Below are 10,171 nucleotides of genomic sequence, written 5' to 3' on the forward strand. Positions count from 1 at the left end.
GGAAGTGTGGGGGTTACGTACACACACCACATATGTAACATAAATTGAAAGAATGCATGAATATGTGGAAAAGAGGTGAATAATATGTAGTTAGGCTTTGCATAATAGTTAAATTGGTTGTGTTAGGTTAGGTGGAAAGTTTGGTTTAATCAAATATTCAAATTTTAGTCCAATTAACTAAATACAATCTTACCTTGACCGTGGCCCCATTACAACGCTTGGAAAGACCTCTTGATATTTGTATACATGTATTGAACACTTGTTGATTGGTAGAAGAAGAACAAGTTTTATAAAGCAAGATTAGAAGAGAATGGAGAGAATTAACCCTCAAACACTAGAGAGATTAGAGCACAACACTTCTGGTGAGGGTTCGATTGCTCAATTTTATATTTCTTACTTTCATGAGCTTTCGTCTTGCAAGTTTGTTTACATTTTGCTTTGAAAATAAAGTTAGTGGAAGTTGTTTGTTGATCACCATACTACTTTGGCCCTATGTGCTCACATATGTTCTTGGAGATTTGATTTATTTGTAACTTAATGGGTAGAAGCATTTTTCAATTTTGGTCTTCTAATGTTTAGCATGAGAACATGCTAATGTTTAAGTATGGGAAGATTGATAAACCATAATTTATGGTTTATTTTGGATTGAATTGAGTGAATTTTGTCAACTCTTTTCTCACTTATTCATATTAATTGCATGCTTTTATGATTTATTCCTAATTATGTTTTGTAGTTGAAAACATGCTTCTTAAGACTTAAAGATGTTAATTTTTAATTCTCTTCTATTACCATTTGATGTTGTGATACTTTTGTTGAGTAATTTCAGGATCTATAGGACAAGAATGGATTGGAAGATAGAATGGAAGCATGCAAAAGTGGAAGAAACTTAAAGAATTGAAGTTTTGAGGATCTAGCGCTCACGCATCCGCTTGGCTTATGCGTACGCATGGTTCGCGCATATGCGTGACATGAAGCGCGTGATTTTCTTAGAATTGCATGTGCCAGTGATTTTTGGACCTTTCTTGGGCCAAAATCAACCTAATTTTAAAGGGAGAAAGGCCAAAAATTAAAGGAGGAATGGAAGCACACAAGGATATACACATTTACTTAATTTTTAGCCAGTTTTGTTCCTAGGTTTTTAGAGAGAGAAACTCTTCCTTCTCTCTAAGGTTTTAGTGCATTTTGATTACATTTGATCTCAATTCCTAGTTTGGATCTTGTTGAATTTCTCCTTTGTTGCTTTAATTGTAGTTTCTCTAGCTTAATTTCATTTAGAAACTTTGTTAGCTACTTTCTCTTACTTTGTTGGTTTATGAATCTTGTTAATTTTTAATTTTTATTAATGTATTAAAGTTTTCATGATTTATATGTGTTAATTGAGTTGTGATCCTTGCCAATTGGTAGTTGGTAGATTTAATTGTGCTTTATTTTCAAAATTTTATGATGTTCGTTTTGCTTGCTCACCAAGTGTTTGATAGAATGTTTACTTTGAATATGGAGTAGATTTTATTTCTTGGCTTGGGAGTTGAGTAATTGGGTATCATTGAGTTGTTAATGTCCAATTCTAGATGGTAATTGAGAGTTGTTAATTGGTTTGATTTTCTCTAACGCTAGTGTTTCACTAAGTTAAATTAGTGAGTTGGCTAGGACTTGAGGATTGAAATCAATTATGCTTACTTGACTTTCCTTCATTATTAGAGGATAACAGAGTAGGATTACTCTTGCTAATTACCATATTTGTGGTTGACAACAAGGATATGAAGCCTAGTTCTCACCCCTAGCCAAGGCTTTTTAGATTAAGTGATTGTTAATCCCTTTTGTTGACCTTAATTTCTTAGTTCTTTTACTTTAAATTCATATTTCTTAGTTATATGCCATTTTATTGTTGCCGTCTTAGTTACATGCTTGTTAGATAGTCAATTACTTGCTTGGTATTCCTAATTCTCCCTATTTTAATTGTTAATTGTTAATTACTTTTGAATTTTAGTCATTTTACTTTTTTCGCAAGCAATTCAAAACCCCCCAAATTTTCTAATCAATAATGTGCACTCGATTGCAAGTCCTAAAAAAAAACGATCTGGGATCCTAGTCCCGGTAATTGATTTGATTCTTGTGATACTCTTTAAAACTTTGATTGAGGATCACTTGTCGATTTAGGCTATACTTGCGACATTCGAGTTTGAAAACCTTTGGATTTTCTAGACCGACATTTATCCTCTATCAATGTCGCACCTTGCTGAGCATGCTAGATCCTCTTGGATGGCGAAGACTCTTTTGTATTCTGTATTGTGTGCTTAGTACTGTTTATTTCTTCACTTTTGTATATGCATTTGTATATCCCTCTTTGAGGTTGACTTTTGGAGAGGTAGGATTGTACCTTTGGTTATCCTTCTGGTTTTGTAGTATACTTTCTAGCTGGTCTTTCCTTTTCGCAGATCGAGACTAGTATCTGTGTATCTCTTTTGAATCATATATATACATATATATATATTTCATTTCTGTATATCGACACCTTTACATTTAATGTTATGTGTGTGATGACAATTTACCGCTTTATTTTATCCTTCCTTCACAAGCTCCTAGTTGAATTATATCCTTCTATATGTATGTGTGTAATTTTTTATTTAGAGGTTATAATACTTTATCACCTTTGACTTACGACTATAGCATAAGGTTTTGTGTGGTAGGGTATTACAGGTACAATGTATAAACTCAGAATCCAAGCAAGAAGACAAGCATATATCCACTGTATTAAATAAATGATATCAACTATGCAAAATGATAAGAAAGGGAATATCATCACTAAAAATCTCTGAGTGAAGTACCAATGCCATTAGTGACTTCCATATTAGTCTCTTCTTGAAGAAAGGAAATTGAATTTTAGAAAACTAAGAGGTACTGAAATCCATGTGCCATACATGAGACAATCTAATGAGTAGGTAAGTCCAAACACCAACATCCTGATACAAAAGAATAAAAATAATTCACCCTAAATCAGACATCTGTTATTGACATCTGAAAGATGAAATGTTAGATTATTGTGACAACATTCAATGCAATAAAATAAGTTCCCTATAATATATTGCTGGAATAAGAGTTCCAATAATCTAACCCAACTTTGTATTTGGATAGATATGGAAGATAAAACATTATGAAATGAGAAAATCTCTCATTCTGTATTAATCATACCCAATGGGTGTGATTGACGTGGCGAAAATTGGCAAGTTAAGAAATTATCAATAGAAATACGTTGCAAGTACAGTCCTTAACTAGCCAAAAACCCGCTTATCAATTTAAAAGGGTTGTCACAAAGATTAAAATTAAAATACTGGAAATATGAATTCCAAGTCGTCTCCCAACGAGTTGCAAAGAGATGTGCTATTTTATCAATCAGGTGTTTTCAAAAAAATGGTTGAGTTGATAAACAGGAAATTAATTTAGAGAATTTAATTAATTTTAAATAAAAGCCTTGACTGGGAGTAGATTAGTTGGAAGCCCTATTCTTGTTGAAGTACTCTCCAGATTAATTGATAATTGAAGGTTGCTCTGTTTAGTTATCCCTTACTAGGTAAGGGAGAGTCAAACAAGTTGGAATGCTGTTTCTATTCACAAGTCCCAATCCGCTCATTGAAAAGGATTAGCATCAGTGACTAGAGGGCATTCCAACAATGAACCCAATTACAATTTTTCCTTTAAGCACCCCAACTCAAGGGTTCCTTTCAATCAACTCCCCATCAAGTTAGGGAACTACTCGCTCATTGTGAATGTAGAACTCATAACATAGGAAAAGGAATTAAAGAAAGACATGATAAATAAAAACTCAAAGGAATCAATTAAAAATAAAGGTAATTCTTGTATTAATAAATTCTAAAATAATCCAATAATAGAATTGAGTAAATTAAAGGACATGGAAGAGTAAAGCCAAGTAAAGAAAATGAACTAGAATGACGAAGTCTTGATGAGGTAATAACTCTTCTCAATATCCTGAAGCAAAAAGCAATAGAAAATAAAATCCTAAGAAATATGAATGTGTAGAGAGAAAACCTAGAGGAGGAGTAAAAACTAGATCTAAAACTAAAAATTGTGTGGAATGAATGTTGTCTCTTGTTTCTGCATGTTCCCTGGCTCTAGTCTGTGTTTTTGGGCCGAAAACTGGGTTGAAATCCGGCCTAGAAATACTGCCAGCGACTTCTGAGATTCTGCAGATCGCGCACGTCATGCGGTCGCGTCATTCATGCGGATGCGTCATTCGGCGTTTTGCTTTTCCACACGGGCACGTCGTCCATGCCTCCGCATCACTTATGCTTTTTCAATCCGCACGGTTGCGTGAGCCATGTAGCCGCGTCACTGCGATTTCCTCTCTTTCACGCGGTCGCGTGAGTCATGCGGCCGCGTCACTTCTCGCTGGTCATCTCCTCAATTTCTTGTATTCCTTCCTTTTTTGCAAACTTTCTTTCCAATCTCCCACTCATTCATGGCCTATAAAGCCTGAAACACTTAACACACAAATCATGGCATCAAATGGAATAAAGGAGAATTAAAATACCTATTTAAAAGTCTCTAGGAAGTAAATTTTCAATCATGTAATAATTTTAGGAAGGAAATATAAATGCATGCTAATTATATGAATAAGTGGGTAAAGATCATGATAAAACCACACAATTAAACACATTGTAAACCATAAAATAGTGGTTTATCAACCTCCCCACACTTAAATATTAGGATGTCCTCATGCTTAGTTGAAGGAGATAGAATAAATGAGTAGGAACATGTAAAAACTCATGCAATGCAATGTAACCTATATGTGTGAATGCAACTATATGATTCTTGTCTACTTGATCAAGAGTAAATAAGTTCTTCAAAACAATTATAAATCAAATTACACTAATTCAATTCTCATATAGTAAGAACAAATAAAAATGCAAGAAGGTAGCTCATGAAAGCGGGGAACATGGAATTTTAAGCATTGAACCCTCACTCATGATGTATGTATACTCTAATCTCTCCAGTGTATAGGGTAATCACTCTATCCTTCTCTAATCATGCTCTCTAAATTTTTTTCTTCTCCTAACCAATCAACAACATTTAATATACCAATGCAACATCATGAGGTCTTTTCAAGGTTGTAACGGGGCCAAGGTAAGGGTAAGGATACATATATGGTTAAGTGAGTTTATAAATTGAATCTTTAATTAACTCAAACCCTAACATAACCTATATATATTTTATATAACTTTGGAGTTCGTACCTAGCTACCCAGAATTTCCTTTCACATTCCATACTCATGTATCAACTTTTTATTTTAATTTTATCATAATGCATTGATCCTTGAATTCTTAACTCAGCATTGGGGCAGTTTTGTCCCCTTATTTATTTATTGAATATTTTTGGTTTTTTTTTAACATAAACATAAAAATAAAATAGCTTATCAATGCACATAGATTTTTTATTCTTATAGTTTCACATGAGTAGGTGTCCAAATTTCCATTATATTATTATGACACATTCTCTTATTATCTTTTGTTCCCACAATTTTCCATACTTAGTTAGCACACATAATTCTATCTTAAGCTAATCAAAGATTCAAATTGGGATATATAATTGTTTTTCCACTTAAGGCTAGTAATGTGGTAAATTACAGAACAAATGGAGTTTAAAGGCTCAAAGTGGCTAACAAAGGTAATTGAAAGGGTAGGCTTAATTTGGATAAGTGAGCTAAACAATTAATGGCCTCAATCATATGCAGCATATAAATATATTAAACATTGGACATATAGGATAGAGCAAAATATATATTACAATCATAGAGAAGTAAACACACAAGAATAAAACAATTATGGTTAAATAATGTAACCATGCATAAAGGCTCAAATCTCACAGGTTGTGTGTTCTTTAGCTCAAAAATCATGTTCCAAATACAACTTCAAGCAAATTTAACATAAAAGTTTTAATTAAAATTAGTGAAATTTTTGTTCCAAAAAATAGAGTCTTAGAAGAAACTTATTGTCTTTTCAATCAAGTAGAACATGCATGCAACTAATCTATTACTATGTAATTTATCCTATTCTACAAAATAAAAACTAACTAAATATCCTAATTTATTGGTGTTTAGGGAAGAGAAATTACCTCCGGAAGTCAGGTACTGACCGACCTCCCCACACTTAAGGATTTGCACCGTCCTCGGTGCCATCTGTCAGGAACAATGGTGGGCTGGTAGCAGTGTCTCCACAGTCGGGACCGTCATGGCTCCCTGTGCTTGTGAAGGAAGTGGAGTCCGGAGTGCTTGGGTCGTCGTCAGGTCTGTGATTGTCTGTGAGTAGATCCTTGAGGTATTTGAAACGGCGGTGGTTGCGGCGCTCTCGGAGCTTTGCTTTCTTTTCTTGTTGGTCCAACCGCTTCAGTATTTAGTGCAGCAGCTGACTAGTAGATGGTGGAGGAACTGCAGCATCCTCTGTGGATTGGCTGGAAGTGGCAAGTGGTGGCCTGAGATATCTCTCGTTGGGGACGTACTGATCATCCCGTGGAAGTATGGCTTTGGTGTCTCCAGCTCTGTAGGAGACTCCGGCTGCTGAGACAAGATCAGAGACCAAGGCGGGGAAAGGTAGGTTACCCACGATTTGCACGTGTCCCACAGCATTCCGGATATGTCTCGGTAAATTTAGAGGCTGGTCTTTAAGGATGCACCATAGTAGAACGGCCATGTCTGCGGTGAAGGAGGACTCATGAGTGCTCGGGAAGACGTAATGGGACATAATATGTGCCCATACGTGAGCCTCTAAGGTAAGTGCGGAAGCCGAGATTCCTTAGGACGGGAACGATGGTATCTGAAGATCCATTTACTGCCAGGTTGAGCGACAACTCTGAGAACAGCGTTCCAGTCAAAGTTGTACGCCTGGCGCTTGATTGCGGCTTTCTGAAAAGCGTCCAATCCTTTCGGAGCAGGGGGAAGATCTAAGGCTCGCTGAATGGCTTCTTCTGTAATGGGGACTTGCTTCTGACGGACAAAGACAGACTACAGGGTTGGTAGGTGGAAGTTGGAGTAGAACTCGACTACCCAAGAAAGATTGACCTGCCTCGGCTGTCTCTATAAGAAACCCCATTGTCTTCGTTCAATTTGTGGCTCAACAAAAGTAGCAATATTGGGCGGGAGGATAAGAAGGTATTCATTGTTGTAGTTCCGTTCTACCAGGATAGGGAACATCTGCTCACAGTAGCGATTGTGAAATCGCACAGTGTCCTTTGCTGGGAAAGCTCTCTCCTTTTCATCAACCTTTATAATCCTTTTAATTCTTTTTGTTGAGGGCTTGACTGCAGTTGAAGAAAGCTCTACCACTAATGTTCTTTTCATTCCTTTCCTTGGTATGGGTTTGGGGGTAGCTTTCTCTTTGCCTTTCTTGGTGGCCATTCTGAAAAAGGGAAGAGAAAGTAAATTAAATTTAAAGAGATAGAGCAAGGAAGAAGATTGAATGAGTGATAATCAGTGCACGGTAAAGATGAATGAAGTGAACACATGGTCATGACAACATGTGAAAAGTTCATCAAAGGGAATAAAACAAGTGCATGATAGGGTAAGTAGATGCAAGATGTTTATTGGCATGCTGGCAAGGGCATGAGTAGCATAGATCAAGCATCACTTCGTAATAAACCATCACGTTTGTATTAACAATTAAATTCAATTAATACAATAGTAAAGGGAATTTGTGAAAAGTAGGCATTGAATAGTAGAATAGAATAATGTAGAAAAGTTCATGATGCCATATGGGTTTTTTCACAAACACATAGCATGCATGGTAACTAAGGTATGGAAAGTATTAGATTGAACATGCAAGCAATCCTAAAAAATATATAATTGTCAAACTATTTCTTAACAATCCACAAGCAAAATAATGACCCAAATAAATTTCCAACACCAATTAAAAGAAAAAAGAAAAGAAAGGAGAAGAAAATATGGATAGTGAAGTAAAAGGAAAAGATAAGAAAAGAAGATAATATATAAAAATAAGAAGAATAATAGAAAAGTAAGGGGAGAAGAAGAAAAGAAAACCTTGTTAATGGGGGTGAAAGAGAGAGAGTAGAAAGTGAGAAAGAAGGAAGAAGGAAGAAGAGAAAATAGGATTTGGAGAAAAGAAAGATAAGATAATTGGCAAATTAGGGACGCTGTGTGGCGCAAGCGACGCGGCTGCGTGGGGCACGTGGTCGCGCAAATTGCGCTTAGACTGATTGACGCGGTCGCGTTACTGGCGCAAGGGCAGCCTTGCACTTGCACAACTCTCTGTTCGAAATTTTATTTTTGCCAAGTCTTGGGTCACGTGATCGCGTGGGTCATGCGATCGCGTGGTTGGTTATTAGAAGGCTATGACGCGGACACGTGAGCCATGCGTCCGCGTGGGAAGAATTGGGCGTTCAGCGCCAATCCAGCACCACTCTAGCACAACTTTCGGTCGTCCAACCTTTTTACGTCGAATTCCAGGGCACGCGGCCGCGTGGGTGACGCGGTCGCGTGGGAGGCCAATGTTCCCATTCGACGTGGACGCGTCGGTGACGCCGGTCGCGTGGGGCGACTTGTGCCACTGACATGCCTCCAGCCACGCTCCTGCGTGACTTATTATTATTATTATTTATTTTTTTATGTAAATGCAGATGCACGAAATGTACTAATAAAGAGAAGAGTTAAAAAATAAAAAAAACAAAGAAAAGAACGATCATACAATGGTGGGTTGTCTCCCACCTAGCACTTTGTTTTAACGTCCGTAAGTTGGATGCTCCACTAGTTCAGTCTTCGGCTATGTGGGGATCTTCCAAGAGGAAGATCTCGAGCTCCTTGTTTTTCTTCATCTTCTCACCATGGTACAGCTTTAAACGATGTCCATTGACCTTGATAAGTTCGGAGCTGGAAGGATGGCTTAGGTGATAAACTCCGTACGGTTCGGCCTTCTCTACTTTGTATGGACCTTTCCATCTGGATCTCAACTTGCCCGGCATGAGCCACAGTCGAGATTTGTAAAGGAGGACTAAATCTCCAGGTTGGAATTCTTTTCTCTTGATGTGCTGATCATGTACATCCTTCATCTTCTCTTTGTATAGTCTTGAGTTCTCATAAGCTTCTAGGCAAAGGCTTTCCAGTTCTTGCAGTTGTAACTTTTGTTCAGCTCCAGCTTTCTCAATATCCATGTTGCACACCTTTACTGCCCAAAAAGCTTTTTGTGCTCTACTTCAACTGGAAAATGACAAGCTTTTCCATAAACTAAGCGGAAAGGACTCATCCCAATGGGTGTCTTGTACGCTGTTCTGTATGCCCAGAGTGCATCTTGTAGCCTGGTGCTTCAGTCTCTTCTATGAGGTTTGACTATCTTCTACAATATGTGTTTTATCTCTCTGTTAGACACCTCGGCTTGCCCATTAGTCTAAGGATGATAGGCAGTTGCTACTTTATGAATGATCCCATGCTTCTTCAATAATCCTGTTAGTCTCCTGTTACAAAAATGGGTGCCTTGATCGCTCACGATTGCTCGTGGTGATCCAAAGCGACAAATAATGTGGTTTCTAACAAAGGAAACAACAGTGTTAGCATCATCAGTACGGGTAGGAATTGCTTCCACTCATTTAGAGACATAATCTACAGCTAACAGTATATAAAGGTGGCCATTAGAATTTGGAAATGGACCCATAAAGTCAATGCTCCAAACATAAAAAATTTCACAGAAAAGTATAATTTGTTGAGGCATTTCAACCTTCTTAGATATATTACCAAATTTTTGGCATGGAAAACAATATTTACAAAATTCAGTAGCGTCTTTAAGAAGAGTAGGCCACCAGAATCCACAGTCTAAGATTTTTCTAGCTGTTCTTTGAGGGCCAAAATGTCCTCCACTCTCAGATGAGTGACAGGCCTCTAAAATGGACTGGAATTCTGATTGAGGCACACACCTTCTAATTACCTGGTCAACGCCACATCTCCATAAATATGGGTCATTCCATATATAATATTTAGACTCGCTTTTCAGCTTGTCTCTTTGATGCTTAGTAAAGTTTGGAGGAAAAGTGCGGCTAACTAGATAATTAGCTACAGGTGCATACCAAGGGATTACCTCAGATACTGCTTGTAGGTTATCAAATGGAAAATTATCAGCTATAGGAGTGGAGTCATCTTTAATGTGCTCAAGGCGACTCA

The sequence above is a fragment of the Arachis duranensis genome, chromosome 3 (assembly GCF_000817695.3).
Source record: "Arachis duranensis cultivar V14167 chromosome 3, aradu.V14167.gnm2.J7QH, whole genome shotgun sequence".
NCBI lineage: Eukaryota > Viridiplantae > Streptophyta > Magnoliopsida > Fabales > Fabaceae > Arachis > Arachis duranensis.